We start from the raw sequence: 19554 nt of genomic DNA, 5'->3' as shown, positions 1-19554 counted from the left end.
ATTTTTTAGGTTTTTCTGTAGATTGTGGGAGAAGGATGATAATAATAGGATCTCAACTTTGGCTTTTACTGCTCAATAAAAGGGATTAATATATATATTTTAAAATTTATTGGATTCAGCTTTTAAACAAAATATTGTTTTAATTTAATTTAGTTTTCTTTTATTCTTATCACTTTAATCAATAAATATTCATAAAATATATATATTTATTCATATTATTATAGATAAATAATAAAATTATTTATTGATTAAGTTTTAATTTAGTCGACATAATTATTATTGCATCAATATGAAGGACGCAAATTTATATATATTTAAGTGCATTGCATTTTTCACTTTAGAGATGGGATAATGAATAATTTAGATATTGTATAAAGAAATTATATATTTTATAATTATACTCAGACTAAATGAATTAACATGATGATGTTATATCTTTTTATATGGATTGATGACATGAATAAATCATATACCAACTTAATTAATAAAAGATAAAAAAATAATTTATTCATATTATATAAATTCCACGTCAGCGCACTTTTGCCTGACACGAGAAAAAACATGTCTTCGTCAGCTTGTTTTAGTGTTTTCAATTCATTCCAGTTATTATTTTTTGGAGTGATCCACTTCAGTAAATAATTTCGAAAATAGACCTTTTTGGGTACTATGCCCTGTATTAATCCTTTTTTTTTAAATAATGTTTCTTCACTCCAACATGAGTATTACACAATCTAATTTTATATGTTTATACTATATTTAAATCTCGACTAAATTAGTATCATAAATCAATTAAACACCAATTCAATAAAAATTAAAATAAAAAGATAGTGTTATGAGATTGTTTTTCTTTTTATATTATATCTATGAACCCAAAATAAATCCACAAATGATGATATTTGAAGTTTTGAACCTAATTCAATAAAATCATTAAAGTTTTAATTTTGTCATTTCAACTTAGTACTTATTTAATTTATATGTGATTTTATAAATATATTTATTATTATATATAATATTTATAATATATTTTAGGAAATAATAGGTTGAAAAGCTTAACTTTTAGACAAAATTAAAATATTGTCACGTTATCAAAATTTAAAGATAACAAATTATTATTATACACTCATTTATATTTAATATTTTCTCGAACTTAATTTAACTTTGATTAAATTACTTAAAATAATTCATTTTTAAACAATTTTTTTATCATATTTAGTTTTTCTTTTACAATTTCGATCATTTCGTGCAACCATTTTTAAAAAAAAATTAGTTGCTAGGATTTTTCTTGATTATTTTTAAATTGTTTTCTATTTATTTTAATCAAATAATAAAATTTGATAATAATGAATATTTTTAATTTTCTACTACTTTTTAACTTTTTTAAATCTTCGGTTTGCACTTCGTTCTAACTCTAATGATCGAAAATATTGTTGAAAAAATAACTTGGTTTGTAGTTGAAAAATAGTTTCATTTTAACTTTGTTAGAACATAATCAAACTGAACATATTAAAAGTAAAAGTAAAGCAAAGAGTAATGTAAGGAGAGAATCAACATACGATATTTGTTAACATAGTTTGAATTCACCAATCATACTTTACGGAGCCTCATTCAGTGAATGACTTTATTCAACAATCGTCTGAGTCACCTATTGGCTTAAGCTCCAACACCAACCCCAATTGTTACAAATCACTCAAATACTTCACAATACAATCAACAAATCTCTCCAAATAATACCTAAAAGAGTGCCACAAAATTAGGCCATGAAATAGTAAAATACAAAGGCTAAAGACACTCAAAAATTGCAAACACTACACCAGAATAGGCTTTTAGCGGCATTTTTTGCGGCGTTTGGAACAAAAGCGCCACAAAAAATAGAGCATTAGCGGCGATTTAGCCAAAGCGCCGCTAAAGGTAGAGAATCAGCGGCGTTTATACGGAAGCACCGCTAAAAATAGGAATTAGCGACGTTTTATATAAAGCGCAACAAAAAACCTAAGACGAACGGCGTCGTTTTTTGCGATTTTTTAAACATTTAGCGGCGTTTTTGTCTAAGTGCCGCTAATGCTCGGGTCTATAGCGGCGTTTTTGTCTAAGCGCCGCTAATGCTCGGTCTATAGCGGCGTTTTCGTCTAAGCGCCGCTAATGCTCCGAGTCTTTAGCGGCGTTTTCGTCTAAGCGCCGCTAATGCTCCGAGTCTTTAGCAGCGTTTTCGTCTAAGCGCCGCTAATGCTACGGGTCTATAGCGGCGTTTTCGCCTATGCACCGCTAATGCTCGGGTTTTTAGCGGCGTTTTTATATATGCGCCGCTAATTCTCCTGTCTTCAGCGGCGTTTGTATCTAAGCGCCGCGAATGTATTAACCTTTAGCGGCGTTTTTGCCGAAGCGCCGCTAATAGTAACAAAAATCTTATAAGTTGAAATAATTAATATTTTGTTCTATTTATTATATATATATATAGTGGGACAATTTACATTTAAATTATAATTAACAAATAATATTAATTAATAAAAAAGTTTTTATTAAAGAGAAGTCGTATATATGTAACAGCTAACTATTTATAACAGTTTATTTAAACTACTTTACGAGAGAAAATATATTAAATTAAGAATAAAATAAAATATAGTAAAACTTAAATTGTTGTATTAATGTAAAGAGTAAATTAAAAATAGAATTAACTTTTTACAAGAGTAATAAATTAATTTTGGTACTATAAATTGTTCGACTAATTTATATATATTTTAACAATAATTATTGACTATATTTAATTTAATTATGATTATATATATATATATATATATTAAAGATTTAGGGAATTTTTTTTATGGACGGTATTTTAATGAGTACGGGGTATAGATTTAAGGTAATTGGGGATTTAAGGTTAATTTAGGGGTTAGAGGTTTTGGGGTTTGAGATTTAGGGTTAATTTCAACGGTCATGTGTTAGGGTTTAATTAATTAGATTTGTTTTTATTATTTTTATGGTGATCAATATATACGTTCTTATATATTTGTGAAATAGATATTCAAGAATAAATTTAATATATTGAATATTATAATAGGTAGATCATGATCACTTTATGCATGTCCATTAATCGATAATTAATACCAATATTAACTAAAATAGTTGTATATTTAAAACATTTAACCCATATATTTAACGGCCATTTGATATTTTTGATATATATGGATATATATATATGGATATATATATATATAGTTATTAATTATTTAATTTGTATATATAGGACCAAAATAATCTTGGTGTAAATAAATAAACAAATAAATAAGTAGGTAATTATGTATTTGTTAAATAAATAGGTAATTAATTATTTAAATGTAAGATCACAAAAAAAAAGAGAAATTTAGCTGCGTTTCTATAGAAAAACGCCGCAAAATGTAGCCTTTACCGGCGTTTTAGTCAAAAACGCCACAAATATTGCAATATACGACGTCGTTACGTGTTAGGGAATCAGTTTCTATTGTGGCGTTTTATAGGTAAGCGCCGCTAATATTCATGATACTCTATCAGAACGGCGTCGTTTCAGTTGAATGATGTATTCTATTACTGGCGTTTTTCGGGAAAACGCCGCAAATATGTCTACAATTTTGTGAAAACGTCACCGTTTGTTTGTGAAATTGAAAATTTTAAGGTTTAGGTGTTAGGGGGATTTAGGGTTTAAGGGTTATGCTTTAGGGGTTAGGGGGTTATGGATTTGGGCCGGGTTTAGGGTTTCAACGGTTATGTTAGAGTTTAAGTTATTAGATTAATTTAGTTTTATCAAATATGTTCTTATATGTATATTTCTAAAATATATAATATAGAATAAATTTAATATATTGAAATTATGAGTATATAGTTTAAATTTATTTATTTATCAATAAAATTAAATATTATAAATTTCAAACTTTATACAACAAAATAAATATTATAAAGGTAATATTACAAATTATTAAAAGTTTTTACTATTAATTATTGTTTAATCAATTATAACTATTTTATATATGATTATTAAAGATTTAGGGATTATTTCTGATGGCCGTGCTATTTTAAGGATTGGGAGGTATATATGGATTTAAGGTTTGGGATATAGGGTTAGGGGTTTAAGGGTTACGAGTTACGGGCTAAGGGTTAGTGGTTTAGAATTTATGGTTTAGGGTTTCAAGGGTCGGATAAGGATTTTAATTAGGTTAGTTTAGATTAATTTCTTTAAATAATGTTTTAAAAAATCAAATTAAAGTACCAATTGATATCAATTATATTAATGTTTTTGTCATTTAAATATTATTTTAAATAGAATTAAGTTTAATAAGTTAAAAAATAGTTTGAAATATGCATTAAAGCTTTATTAAACGGCGCCGTTTCAGATTATAACTTCAATTTGTAGTGGCGTTTTGGAAACGCCGAAATATACAAGAAATAGTGGCGTTTTCTAACAAACGCCGGAATGGTGTCTTAAAATTTTGGCAAACGACGCTGCTTTACGTTCGCGTGTTTTACTTATCATTTTCTGTATAAGGCAGAACACAAACATAAACAGAATCAGAGAGGAGAAAACGAAAGCTATAATATCGAAAGAGAAAATACAAAGGAAAAAAGGGAGAGGAGAACTCATAAATCGGGTGAAACGAAGCAACAGTTGAGCCAATCTTGACAGGATACTATCAAAGTTGCGGAATTTGTGGTGAAAAAGGTAAGCTTTTTTTCTTTTAAATCGCTGTATCTTGATTTAGGGTTTGGGTTAAGTGTAATTTGGGAAACTGGGGTTTAAATAATAAATTCAATCACCAACCTTTGGCCTGTTTGTTTGGGAATTCGGGGAATTTCAGCGTTTTTGCGTGTCAAGGGTTTGGGAATTTCCTTTAGTGTTCCCCCAAGTCAAATTTCCACGATTTCATTTCCCCAATTTCCCAACTTCTTTTCCCCCAATTTCCCCCAAGTTATTCTTCCCCAAATTATTTTCCCCAATTTCCCAATTGCTCAATCCCTTTCGATAGCGAACAACATTATTTTCTCGTATCGATGGACTTCCCTTTCCGTATTTTTGTGCATTTTGGGTTTGGATCAATGGCAATTCATTTTGTAACATTGGCTTAGGGTAGAGCTCAATAGATTCACTTTCACTATCCCTTTACATGTTTTGGTTTTGGTTAGTCTTAGTGACGTATTTTCCATCTATGTTATTCGAGTTAAATGAGATGAGTGTTGGGTATGAATTCGAGTTAAATGAGATTAGTGTTAGGTATGAATATATGTATATTTTGAAATTTTAAATTTATGTCTGCATGTTTTGTCATAAAAAATTATATGCATATTGTATATTTTAAACTGCTGCTTTCTCTTTATATATGTTATTTCCCTTATTGTTGCTTGGCTCATCTCTGTATAGATGACCCTGTATAATGTTTTCTTAGTCAACTGCAGCAGAAAGTAGACTTTTTGATCAATTGATAAACTACTGGAAATTCAATCCTGAAGCAATCCCAGGAACTTGCAGCCTCTACTTCCTTGCAGCCTTTACTTCCTTGTGAACTTTAAGAGGTATGTATATTTAATTTGCTAAATTTATTAGTTAAAGCAAATGTTCATCACTTTCTTAGTTTAATTATTATGATTATTATTTTCTGGTATCGATGGACTTCCCATTTCCCGTATTTTTTTGTGCATTTTGGGTTTGGATCAATGGCAATTCATTTTTGTAACATTGGCTTAGGGTAGAGCTCAATAGATTCACTTTCACTATCCCTTTACATGTTTTGGTTTTGGTTAGTCTTAGTGACGTATTTGCCATTTATGTTATTCGAGTTAAATGAGATGAGTGTTGGGTATGAATTCGAGTTAAATGAGATTAGTGTTAGGTATGAATATATGTATATTTTGAAATTTTAAATTTATGTCTGCATGTTTTGTCATAAAAAATTATATGCATATTGTATATTTTAAACTGCTGCTTTCTCTTTATATATGTTATTTCCTTATTGTTGCTTGGCTCATCTCTCGTATAGATGACCTCAGATAATGTTTTCTTAGTCAACTGCAGCAAAAGTAGACTTTTGATCAATTGATAAACTCTGGAAATTCAATCTCAAGCAAATGTTCATCACTTTCTTAGTTTAATTATTATGATTATTATTAATTTAATGAGTCCATGAATGAAATCCAAAACCGATGTTAACCAAATTCATCAGTAGTTGAATTCATCACTCTGTTATTGGTATAGCATTTTGTATATAAAGTTCAATTCAAATTTTCTCTTTAATTTTGTATTTTGATGGGTTGAGAATTTAAAACACAAATTCAATTCGGTAAGAATGTGAGATGGTTGGAGTTAAAATGCCATTGATGACTACCTAATAGAGAGACGGTCCACGCTTTTTATACAAACTCAATTCCTATTTGCTACTAATTTCTTAGTCAAGTTGCATGCAAAATGCTTATTTACCTTATAAAATACTATTTGTATAATATTTCTAACTAAAATTAATATTATATTTGTATCTGAAATTAATATTATATTATAAAATACTGTTTATCCAATCTTTTTTAAACAAAATTGTTTATCCAATGTTTATATTATAAAATCAATATTTGTCTTTTATTGTAAGGACATTTTTTTTGTGCTTCCATAAGTTTATTTGGTCGAAGATTAATTGTTCTTTTCTCTAAGGCTTTTGTGAACAGTGTTATATATATATATAACACTGTATATATATATTCTTATGCTTCACATAATTAATTATTTTCTCTTTAATTATACTATTAATAGTAATTATTTTTACATTACATTTCTGCATTGTTTTATTCTTTATTACATTTCAAATAATTTGTTGATGGTAATGTTAGATGTGTAGAAAAAGAAAAGACTAAATTCAAATAGCTTATTTATATATTTTAGATTTGCCTATTATATATGTAAAAATTATGCATTTCAAAGAATAATAATAAATTAGCCCACTTAAATCTATTTTTACTTACTAATATATTTAATATAACCATTTAAAAAGTTAATTTTTTAAAATTGTTTAATAACGCAATTGGAATGAAAAGAGAATATTCATTTAGTAGCCTAAATTGATCGATTTAAATATTATACATAACTTACATTAATATTATACATAAATTACATAACTTAATTAGTTAATATACATAAATTACATTACTTACATTAATATTATACATAAATTACATGACTTAGTTAATTAATATTATACATAAATGACATAACTTAATTAATTAATATTATACATAACTTACATTAATATTATACATAAATGACATAACTTAATTAATTAATATTATACATAACTTACATTAATATTATACATAAATGACATAACTTAGTTAATTAATATTATACATAACTTACAACTTACATAACTTACATAACTTACATTAATCGAAAATTACATAACTTACTTAATTTTCATAATAAATAACTTACATAAATAACTTCTTACATAACTTATGTGACTTACATAACTTACATAGCATAATTTTCATAATACACAACTTACATAATTTGGGTAATAAATAACTTACATAATCGTAAATTACATAACTTACTTAATTTTCATAATAAATAACTTACATAAATAACTTCTTACATAACTTATGTGACTTACATAACTTACATAGCATAATTTTCATAATACACAACTTACATAATTTGGGTAATAAATAACTTACATAATACATAACTTACATAGCTTAACTATACTTATTCCTAAATCCTAAACCCGTGCAATTTATTGTCAAGATTAGGCTTCAAGAAATAAGAAATGGACTGATCTTGGATGAATTTGTCAAGGGTAAGCGACGATTACCGAAATGGAGTACAAACTTTTCTAAATTTTGCATTTCAATATGCAAGCCAAGAGAACATGATTCTTTGCCCGTGTAAGAAGTGTGTCAACATAAACTGGCATTATCGTGAAGTTGTATACGAGCATCTAATTGTTGATGGGTTTGTTCGTGGTTATAAACAATGGTTTTTTCATGGAGAATGCCCGCCTAGTACTTCCTCTTCAATGATGGATGTATCTTATGATAGTACTGCCTACCATCAGTTTGTTAGAGGGGATGACATGGTAGGGATGTTGCGGGAAGCATTTAATATTCACAGTCATGGTTTACAGTCGTTCCCACCCGACTTTGTGCCATCTGATGATTGTAATCTCGGTGGAAATGCTTTTACCGAACCCGGAAGAAACCAACATCATGAAGAGCCGAATGGAGAAGCGGCAAAGTTCTACGCGCTACTTAATGAGATGAACGAAGAACTATATGAGGGATTGAAATTTTTAAAAATGTCGTTCTGCATTCGTCTTTTCTAGTTAAAATGTTTTGAAGGGTGGACCGGGAACTCATTGACAATGCTGTTAGAGTTTTTAAGAGAAATGTTTCCGTTTGCAAAAATCCCTCAGTCATGCAAAGATATGAAGAAAATGATAAAAGACTTAGGTCTTGGGTACAACAAAATCCATAATTGCCCGAATGATTGCATGTTGTACTGGGGCGATCGGAGAAACCAACAGTGCTGTCATGTATGCGGCGAATCCCGTTGGATGAATAGAAACACAGAAGATGGGAACGACGATGAAAATGATGCACAGCCAAGAAAGAAGCCGGTCAAGATTTTGCGGTATTTTCCGCTGATACCAAGGCTTCAAAGGCTTTTCATGTCGTCGAAGACAGCGGAGTCAATGACGTGGCACCATGAAGGACGAACCGATGATGGACTATTAAGGCATCCGGCAGATTCTTTAGCTTGGAAATCATTTGACAATAAATTTCCAAGCTTTGCAAGCGATCCGAGGAGTGTCAGGCTTGGCCTAGCATCTGATGGATTTAATCCTTACAAGATCATGAGTACTGCATACAGTACATGGCCAGTGGTGCTTGTTCCTTACAATCGCCTCCATGGATTTGCATGAAGCAATCTTCCTTATCTTATCTATGATTATCCACGAGAGAAAGGGCCCGGAATGATATCGACATTTATTTACACCCACTTATTGAAGAGTTAAAATAATTATGGGTGGTGTCGAGACATACGATGTCTTTGAAAGGAGAACTTTAATTTACGTGCAGCTTTGATGTGGACCATTAATGACTTCCCGCTTATGCCAATTTATCCGGTTGGAGTACCAAGGGTCGTTATGTGCTCTGTTGTCTTTGCACAAACATGTTCGCAATGGTTATACAATGGGAAGAAGTTCTCTTACATGGGGCATCGTCGGTGGTTACCGGAAAATCATAGATTTAGATTTCAGAGTTCGGCATTTGACGGTACTGAAGAGTTCAGAGAAACTCCTTCGCAGACGATCTAAAATCTTGTTAATGTTGGAAGATATGAATTTCAGTTATGGGAAGATGAATCAATCGGCAAACACGCAAAAAAATAGAAGATCAAATGATGAAGCTGATGATAACTCCGATGAAGAGGATGATCCTAATGAGGCGGACTTGTGGAAAAAAAGAAGTATTTTTTTTGAGTTACCTTATTGGGAGCACCACCTTTTACGACACAATCTTGATGTTATGCATATTGAGAAAAATGTCTGCGAGAACATTGTCTGTACAATTTTGAATGTAGACGGAAAATCAAAAGACAATCTTCAGAGTCGACTTGATTTAGTTCAGATGGGAATTCGACCTGATCTTCATCCGAATCCACTTCCGAATGGTAAATATCGGTTGCCGCCTTCTATTTTCTCAATGTCGAAGACAGAGAAAGAAGTGTTCTGCATGGTGTTGAAGGATATAAAGGTTCCAGATGCATATGCATCAAATATATCTCGATGTGTTAGTGTTAAAGATCGAAGACTATATTCGCTAAAGTCACATGACTATCACATCTTGATGCAAGATTTACTGCCAGTTGCTCTACGATGTTGTATTTCGAAGAAGGTGACGTCTTGTATAATTGAACTATCCAATATAATGAAAGCCATTTATGGCAAAGTTTTGGATGTTCAAGAACTTCAGAAGGTATAGGATCGAGCCGCTTTAACTCTATGCAACATGGAGAAAATCTTCTCACCTTCCTTCTTCACTATTATGGTTCACTTGATAATCCATCTCCCGCATGAAGCAATTCTTGGCAGACCCGTTTTCTATCGATGGATGTATCCCATAGAAAGGTGTTAATTACAATTTTGTAAATTTTCCTTCATTCACCCATATGCCTTTAGTTACAACTTTTGATAATGTTGTATATCGTGTTTAGGTTCCTATCCAAATTAAAGTCTTATTGCCGCAACAAGCGTTATCCAGAAGGATCGATTGCTGAAGGCTACTTGGCAGAAGAATGTATGACCTTCTGTTCAAGATATTTGGAAAATGTTGAAACAAGGTTAAACAGACCAAATAGAAATGGTGGACTCACGGATTGTAACTTTGCCGACAGTTATTTGTTCCAAAGTTTTGGAGAACCAATTGGTAAAGTTGAAATTGCAGAATTAGATGATTTATCGTGGGTACAAGCACATCGATATGTTCTGTTTCACCACGAATCAATGGAACCTTTACGCAAGTAAGTTCTAGAATTTTGATTAATATTTATCATTTCAAAATTGTTTATAGTCTAACAAACTTAACATATAACTTACATAGTGAGTACAAACAAATATTGAGATCTCGTTCGCGCTCCCGAAGAACACAACATCGAGATATCAATAAGTTGTTTACACAATCTTTTCATGAATGGTTAAGCCAAACGGTATGTAATTGGAGCTTTCACCGACAAATAATAATATTTGTTCAAAACATTTTTAATTACTCAGTTTACTTTCCATTCAATAGGTTTGAGGGAAGAACGTCACCGACGAAGTTAAATGGCTTTCCCAAGGTCCAAATCGGTGGTTAAAAGATATAGTGCATTCCTCATAAACGGATTCAGATTTCATACAAAATATCGCGAGAGATTGAGGAGAACGCAAAATTGTGGAATAGTTGTTAATTCCTCAATTACAAGTTATGCTAGTGCTAGGGACAATAATCCGTGGAGGAAATGTGGAATATTTTGGACTTCTTCGACATAATTGAGTTGGATTACTACGGCAAATGGAAAGTTGTCTTATTTCAAGGTGATTGGGCCGATGTTAATACTGCACATGGAATCAAGCAAGATCAATTTGGTTTCACAATGGTAAACTTCGCTCGATTGATTCACACAGACAACAATTGATTGATGAGTCAGATGTATTTCCTTCTCAAGTCAAACAAGTTTTTACTCAAAAGATCCAACTGATGAGGGTTGGTACATTGTACTCGTAACATCCCTAGAGACTTGTTTGACATGGGCAAGGGAAGTAGAGATGACATTGACGACGAACACAAACTTTACCATTTCCGAATGTAACTTAAACGAAAACATCCCTAGTACTAGTACACAATTTCAATGGGTCCGCCAGATACGGATGAAGATATTTACTAATTATAATGTAGTCGACTTTTACGATTATCTAATTATATTTACGAATGATGTTATTGTTGTAATTGTATACTAAGTTTTCAACTAATTTATTTGTATTGCGATAAAATGCCTAGAAGAAAAGTGCGATCGCACCGCATTGTTCAAGGTAATCCAAACTCGTGAAACAAACAAAGACCGAACAACAGATCGCAATTGGATCTTGAATGTTCCGTTACACCGAGGAACATATAGAAGTTCAAAGTAATTTTATGTCTCGACTTCTTGTTTATTTTTTAAATTTCAGATATTACAATACTTTTATTTTTCAGATGAAACGGTGGGACGCGGAAAGTTCGGGGACGACAAGATCGAAGCGATTTATCGACCTAGATCCAATGAGTGTGTCCAAGTATCCAAGAATAGCTTTGGTCACTGTTGGATCAGAAGCCCGCCTTTTAGCAGGATACATGGGCATTCTAGCACGTAATGTAAATATGTTGCCAATTAACTTCGAGTCATGGCATAAAATGCCCGAGAGTAACAAGAACCAAGCTCTCAATAACATTAAGGTAACAAAACGTGTATGTCATTTATAATACTTGGGTTTAAGTTTCGTTTACATTTACTTTCTTAAGTTGTGTTTTTTGTAGGCGAGATTTGCTCTAGAGGTCTCCGATGCTTATGTAAAAAAGGCATTGGGAAAAAGATGGAGAGACCATAATAGCACTTTAAAGAAAGAATATTTTAAAACAGAAACAACACTTGACGAGAGATTACAAAATGTCCCGCCGGGAATGCTGAGGTACCAGTGGGAAGAGGTCGTTAGATTTTGGACTTCGAAGAAAGGAGAGGTATGTGTAACTTATAAAATTTTGTAATTATTTTGGTGTATAGTATTTCCTAATTAATGTACTAATAATTTCATAATGTAGGATCGTGAACAAGTTGGAAAACAAAGTAGGCAGCAACAAAAATTCACTCACACAGCTGAGTCGAAAAGTTTTGCGTGTGTAGCTCATGCAGAGGTATTTTGAAATGCTTTTAATATTGGCAGATATTTATTACTTTCTATCAATTAATATTTTTACTATTGTATTGTAGGAACTGTCGTCCGGTCAAAAAGTTGGACGACTTCAACTTTTTGACATTACACATAGGAAGAAAGATGGAAACCCTATGACTCCTGAAGCTGCAGAAATTGTGGTACGTTTGCTTAATACAATTTCACTTGTTTTAATTTTTTATATAGTGTTTACTTTCTAATGATTTATTTCATTTATTATAATACAAATATTGTTAAGTTATGTTGCATTCTTGTTTTTAATATATATTGCGTTCCTATCTATGTGTAATTTATTTTTTAGGAAAAATTAAAGAATAAAAAGGCGGAGTACGACGCGATTGCATCCAGTGATAGTTCTGTTCATATTGACGACATTGATAACCGAATTATCACTGAAGTTTTGGGTCCTGAAAGGTATGGTCAGGTTCTATTCCAAGGATCTTTTGTTAACTCGTCCCAATATTTTGGATCTAGCTCCCAACAATATATGCCTTCGGGGAGTCGAGCTGAAGCTGAAGTTCAGAGGTTAAGAGACTAGATGGCTCAGATGCAAGCGACAACAACTGAGCAAATTACACAACTTAAAGCGGAAGCAACATCGAGAGAAGCTGATGTTCAAAAAAGATATGAAGAACTCCAGCTACAACTTAAAGCGATGCAAGAATGAGAGAAGTCGAGGTTCAACGAAGTATGAAGAACTCCAAAGAATGACTTAGAGCAGATCTGGCAAGAAGAGAAGCAGAGGCGGCAGCGAGAGAAGAACAGGCTGCAGCAAGGGAAGCAGAGGCTAAAGCGAGGGAAGCAGAGGCTAAAGCGAGGGAAGCAGAGCAGCATCAAAAGTTCGATGAACTCCAGCAGCAGCTCCAGAGTATGATGAAGATGTTTCAGCAGTCGCAACAGCCGCCGTCTTAGACTATCGTGTAAATATACTTCAATTTTGACTTTCAATTATCATTTTAACTTTTAACATTTTTGTAAGAATAATACGAATTTGTTTATATTTATTGATATTTATTATATTATTTGTTTAATATATAGATTTGTTACTTTTGGCTGGTTTAGATATGATTTCTTTTAATTTGTTTTTTACAGGAGGGCAGAAAATATAAATTTTTTTTTTACAAATCTGCCAAATTTAGCGGCGTTTTTGGTAAAAGCGCCGCTATAGATTAGGGTCTTTAGCGGCGTTTTTACGCGAAGCGTCGCTATATAGACAAGGGTATTTAGCGGCGTTTTCTGGATAAGCGCCGCTATAGATCCGGGTCTTTAGTGGCGCTATGGCGGTTACCGCTAGAGATCGTGGTCTATTGCGGCGTTAGGAAAAATGCCGCTATAGATCGTGGTCTATTGCGGCGTTTTGGGAAAAGCGCGCTAAAGGCCCCGATCTATAGTGGCGCTTATATAAAAAACGCCGCTATGCACTCGATCTATAGCGGCGCTTTCAACAAAAACGCCGCTAAAGACACCAATCTATAGCGGCGGTTCTATTAAAAACGCCGCTAAAGCTCTTAGTCTTCAGCGGCGTTTGTGATAGAAGCGCCGCTATAGACCAACACCTTTAGCGGCGCTATCTTTAGCGGCATCTTTTGCGGCGCTTATCAAAGCACCGCTAAAAGTATTTGCGGCGCTAAAAAGCGCCGCTAAAGGCCTAAAAAAGCACCGCTAAAAGCCTGTTTTGGTGTAGTGAAAGGAGTGTGCAACACAAACAACTAATACGAACAACCCTTTTCAGCGGTTATTTGATAAACACTAAATACTAATTTAAAAGTTGAAATTATCTCATTAATTATCTTGAGTATTTATCTCATAAACGCCTTCACAAACCAGCTCTCCAACAACTTCAAACACTGTAAAAGATAAGGATAAGGATGAGTATCTATCAAAATTCAAACTTCTCACCTTCCTCTTCAAGGTTAATAGAATGGATAACTATAATATTTTGATTTACCGCGAAATTTTGTTGTTAATTAATATTAAAATATAGACATGTTCTAACCGTTGTTAGAATAAGTCAGTTATAGTTTTCAATTGTTTCAATTTTTATTTATTTTAAAATTTTTTTCTTTTATCTCTTCTTTTATTTTTAATTAATTATTTCAGGTTTCCGATTTCTTTTCTTATGATTTTTCTGGGCTATAGTTTCAACATTTAAAATTTAATTATTTTTGTGTAATTTAATTAAAATTGAATTAAATTAGAAAAGGTGAAAGTGACTGTATTGTATAATATATATTTAAAATTTTATCATGTAGCATGATTTTATTGGTACTTAAAATTAAATGTTTGAGGATAATTTTAATTTAAATTATTTTTGTCTTTGATACAATGTTTAGAATTATTTATAACTTCTCCCCAACGCTTAAATATGAGGATAATGCGCTCAGCATACTCGAATCTACATCCTCCTGCACTGACAATAATATCGATACTAATTGAACTAAAATAAAATAATAAATATTATTTTAAAAACAAATCCTTTATCTTCATATAAATAAAAAATTGAAACACAAAATATCAAAATTTTGAATAATATATAATTATAGCATCGTTGCAACGTGGTGTTACATTAATCAACAATTTAATTCATCGCATCTGCTTGGATATTATTGGAAATTGTAGTCCAATTTTGTATTATTTCTTTTGGAATGTGAGAAGGCATTTGCTGTACGTGGGTTCTGCCACAAGTCATTTCACTACATTTATCAGAAAGGCGGTTCAAAATTTCAAACAAATATAAACTACTTTTAATTTTCTCCCATCAAAGTTTAAATGTTTATTATATTCAACACTAACTCATAAAAGATTTCAACAATAATATATTTGTATAATCATAATTCTTTCCAGTTTTAAAATTTAAATAAAAATAAATGTTAAAATTATGTCCAATATGATATGTAACTTTTAGTTCAATTATACATTTAAATGAAAAGGTCTCAAAACACTTTAAATGTAAAACACTAAACCAATAACGCTCTAGTACAATTGGTAATGATAAAAGACCTTAAGTCTTTAATATCTAAATTTGAGGCATGTGTAAATATATATGTGTAGATTTTGGTCTCATTATTGTTTTTGTCAAGTATAGATTTTAGTTTTAAGCCTGCAATGTAATAACTTAATTTTACATTTTTGATTGTTCAAATACATTTAAAATTTAGAAAGGAAAATAAAATATTAATAGAAGTAGAAAATTATTACGATCATTATTATACAATTTTAGCCTATAAAGAAACAATATATTAAAATGGAAATGAATATAATTATAAACCACTCTTATATCGGATAAATATAAAGTTACGAATTGTTATGGAATCACATCCATCTGCGATGATGAATAGAAGAGAGACTTAGGAACCATTATCAGCACAATTCTTTAAGATAAATTTTGATGGAGCGTGTACGTATAATAGCGAGAGATCAAAGATACGGTGTGCCGGTTGTTGCATGTTGAAAAATCAGAATGCTCGATGGCCTGTATTCAAGCCCTTCAGTTTGCAATTTAGGTTTCGATTGGTTGTTATAGTCTAGGAAGGAGATTCATTGAGTATAATAAAGTAGATGGATGGATGTGACATTGATAGATGGACAATTGGACCTTTGGTTGAAGATCATGAGTCAAAATTAGCAAAAGTCTTTCAACATTGCTTGATCAAACATGTTTCTATGGATGGTAATACTGCAACTGTTGAGTTGGCAAAGAAAAGCTTGGTTGTAGACGATAAGGTGCCTGACCTTTTCGCTATCTCAGGTGGAAACTGATAGACATGGGGAAAGGGCAGGTGAACTGATAGAATAGACATTAATGTTCTGTTGCTTTTAGGCTATTCATTATGGTTTTAAAACCGGTACTATTAATGCAATGTAGCTGGCTTTTCAAAAGAAATATGGATCATCTTTCATATATAGAGGGAGTACAATAAACGTCTAGTTACCATAGAACAAGTTTGGAATGTGCCTATAAGTGGCAGCATTCTTAGAATCATAAATTAAAATATAATATAAAATTTAATAAACTATAAATTAGAATGTGTCATGTCAAATTATTAAGAAGAAAGTAAGAATAAAATTAGATGTGGAAGCGTATCTGAATCCATAAATTCCTTGAAATTTTTTCGGATCTTAGAGATTTGATCTTCCAAATTAGCACACAAGAAATTTAAAGAATATTTTCTCTCTTTTCCTAAGGATGAGATTTTTTTATAATTTGGAAACCATAACCTAAATATTTATAACATTGGCATATTAGCTCTAATTCCTAATTAGCCCATCATTAATTAGAATTTGATTAGAACTCAATTACTAGAGTATCTACACATATTTGACTCATACTTTATTTAATAATTAAAGCCCAATAAAACTTTAACCAAATTAGGTCACTTTTTATTTGGGCTAACCTATCATGATAGTAAATAATAACATGTAATTACCCTTATTATATATGTGATGTCCATATTTTCCAACACGCATCTCAAGTCTAGCTGTACAGTCTTCAAAATGCATTAAAAAGCCATAGAGAAATCTTGTTCAACCAACCTTATCTACGGTCTTGTTGTGCATTCACCTTTAAGCACTCTCAGCATAGTCGTAATGCCATGTTCTTTGAGTATTTCTGAAGTCACAAATTGAGGTATAAAAGACATTATTCATGAAAAAAATATCGTGGAGGTTTTTATATTAAAAGTTTAATCTTATTTTACTCTTATTTAAAAAATAGATAAACTAATTCATGTATGTTATATTAGAGAGTAAATTGGTACTTATGTTAAAAATTCTATCCATTTCTGCTGTTAAAAATTGATCATGTAAGTCAGCATGAGGTACACATGGCACGCCACATGTCACTATCAAGTTATTTTGTTAGCCACGCCAGTTTGTAATAGTACAAATGGTGGGAATTTTCAATAAAAATAGTCAATTTGCTTTTTGATCTAATGTACACGGTTTAATTTACTCTCTTTTTTTTTTTGCGTAAAGAAAGTAAAATGCAACCTGACTTCTAATACAAGGGTCTTTATGTTACTTTTACCACGTTATGCATCTATGAAATAAAATCATTAAGACATGATATAATAACTAAATATTTAAAATAGAAATAGAAATACCATGTCATAATTTTATTAAAAGAATTATAAACTATAATTTGAAAATTAAGTTTTGAAATAAGTAAAGAAAACAAAAAAAATCTTTATAACACCTTAAAACTTAAAATAATGTATCTATTTATTAGTCTAACAAATATAAGAAATTAAAACAACTTGAAAACTCTAAAGTAATATGCAAGAAAATCTAAAAATGTAAATAAGTATTTAGGCCAAATGAATGATAGAAGTTATGCATTGCTAAAATTTACGTCCTTTGGGTTTTGTGTTTTAGTGTCACGGGCCGCAGATTAAAGCCTATGACCATTGCGCACAAAATGTCCTATAGAGGTCAACTTATGAAATGGGCTCATTTCATCTGCTTGAATTGACCCAATTTGTGGAACCCATGGAGAAACCCATCTACTTGAAGCCTTGTTGCCCAGTGAAACACTCCAATAAAACTAGAGTTACTAAGGTAAATAGGGTAAATCCTAAAGGAATAAAATTGTTTAGAGTTTAAATCCTTTAGGACTCTCAATTGTAGATAGGCTCTAATCTCGACTGCTAATGTAACTTAATCTATATCGTTGAATTTGGGGGAGCTCAAGTATAAATAGAGGCCTTCCCCTTCATTTATATTCACTCAATTGTAATCTTTCATAGTAATTGAATACTATTGAGAGCATTTACTTAAACACTTGGTGTGCGTTACTTTTTTATGGCTTTTTGCTCGTTTCTAGCTTCTTTTGTCTTTCAAGATTGTTTCTGCTTTGCTTCGGTGCCTTAGAGAATTTTTTCTAGAATTCTCAGTTTTCGATAGTAGGCTGACTTAGGCGGGATCTGAACCCAAGAAATCACTTAAGGCCGCGTGGTTTCCTAGAATAAATATTTAGTCTAATGATAGTTAGTATCAGAGCTAGTGTTTGAAGTTTCGATTAAGATGACGAAAAGAGAAGACTAGCAGAATGTTCTGATGGAGACTTGTGGGAGGTCAAGGAAAAATAACAAATCGAGGGATATGTTATCGACTTTGGAAGGTCGGGTGACCAATCTTAAAGAATCCATGGGTGGTGTAAAGTAAACACTCAATGTAGTTGAGGGATGCATCAATGAGCTAGACTCGATGAGAGTGCAACTTAGGGACTATATGACAGAGGCTCTTAGTGCCAATCGGGATTACTGAAAGAGGCCATTAATGTCACCATAGGTGAATAGTCTAAGAAGCTGACTAAGAGTAATGATGTTCTCGAAGCTTTGATAGTGGCTTTGAAGGAGGAAACTGAGGCCATGATGAAAAAAATGGAGGAGCTCGAAGGAGAGCTAGCGGTGTGTAGAACTGTAACACCCCCTAACCTTAAACTGTCGCCAGAACAGGGTTACGAGGCATTATCGAACATCTCAGACAATTTACAAATAATTCTTAAATAAATAACGAACATATATAAAATATTCATAAATTCATATAAAATTATGCTAATTGGCTTCATTTTTAAAAAAAATTGACAGTATTTCTGCTTATTTTTATATAAAACTCCCTGCAAACTTAAAACCAAAAACAATCCAATACCAATATTTCAATCAATAATTTTATACTTTAAAACGCTACTAAATCATGCTTAATAAATTGATTCACTACTTTATTTATCATTCAAAAGATTATAACCATTTACTTACAACCAAGATCATTTAGCATATATATATTTATATATATATGACTCGTGTACAATCACCTAGTACATGCCACTTAAACAAAAGGACGAAATACATCACCAAAATTTTCTTGATGGAGTCGGGATCTTTCTGGATGCTGAACTAGACGTTGAACTCTAATGACCTGCGCACGGAAACAACCGTACGCTGAGTATTTCATACTTAGTGGTATTACCATAATTCAAATTATAATATTAATAACCATGTAATGTATAAAATCATACATACAAAATTAAACTCAAATTTCATGTTTCAACAGTAATAATTCATCCATTAATATCATATATCCA

This window comes from Gossypium raimondii, chromosome 3, assembly GCF_025698545.1.
Source record: "Gossypium raimondii isolate GPD5lz chromosome 3, ASM2569854v1, whole genome shotgun sequence".
NCBI lineage: Eukaryota > Viridiplantae > Streptophyta > Magnoliopsida > Malvales > Malvaceae > Gossypium > Gossypium raimondii.
This window is presented reverse-complemented; position numbering follows the sequence as displayed.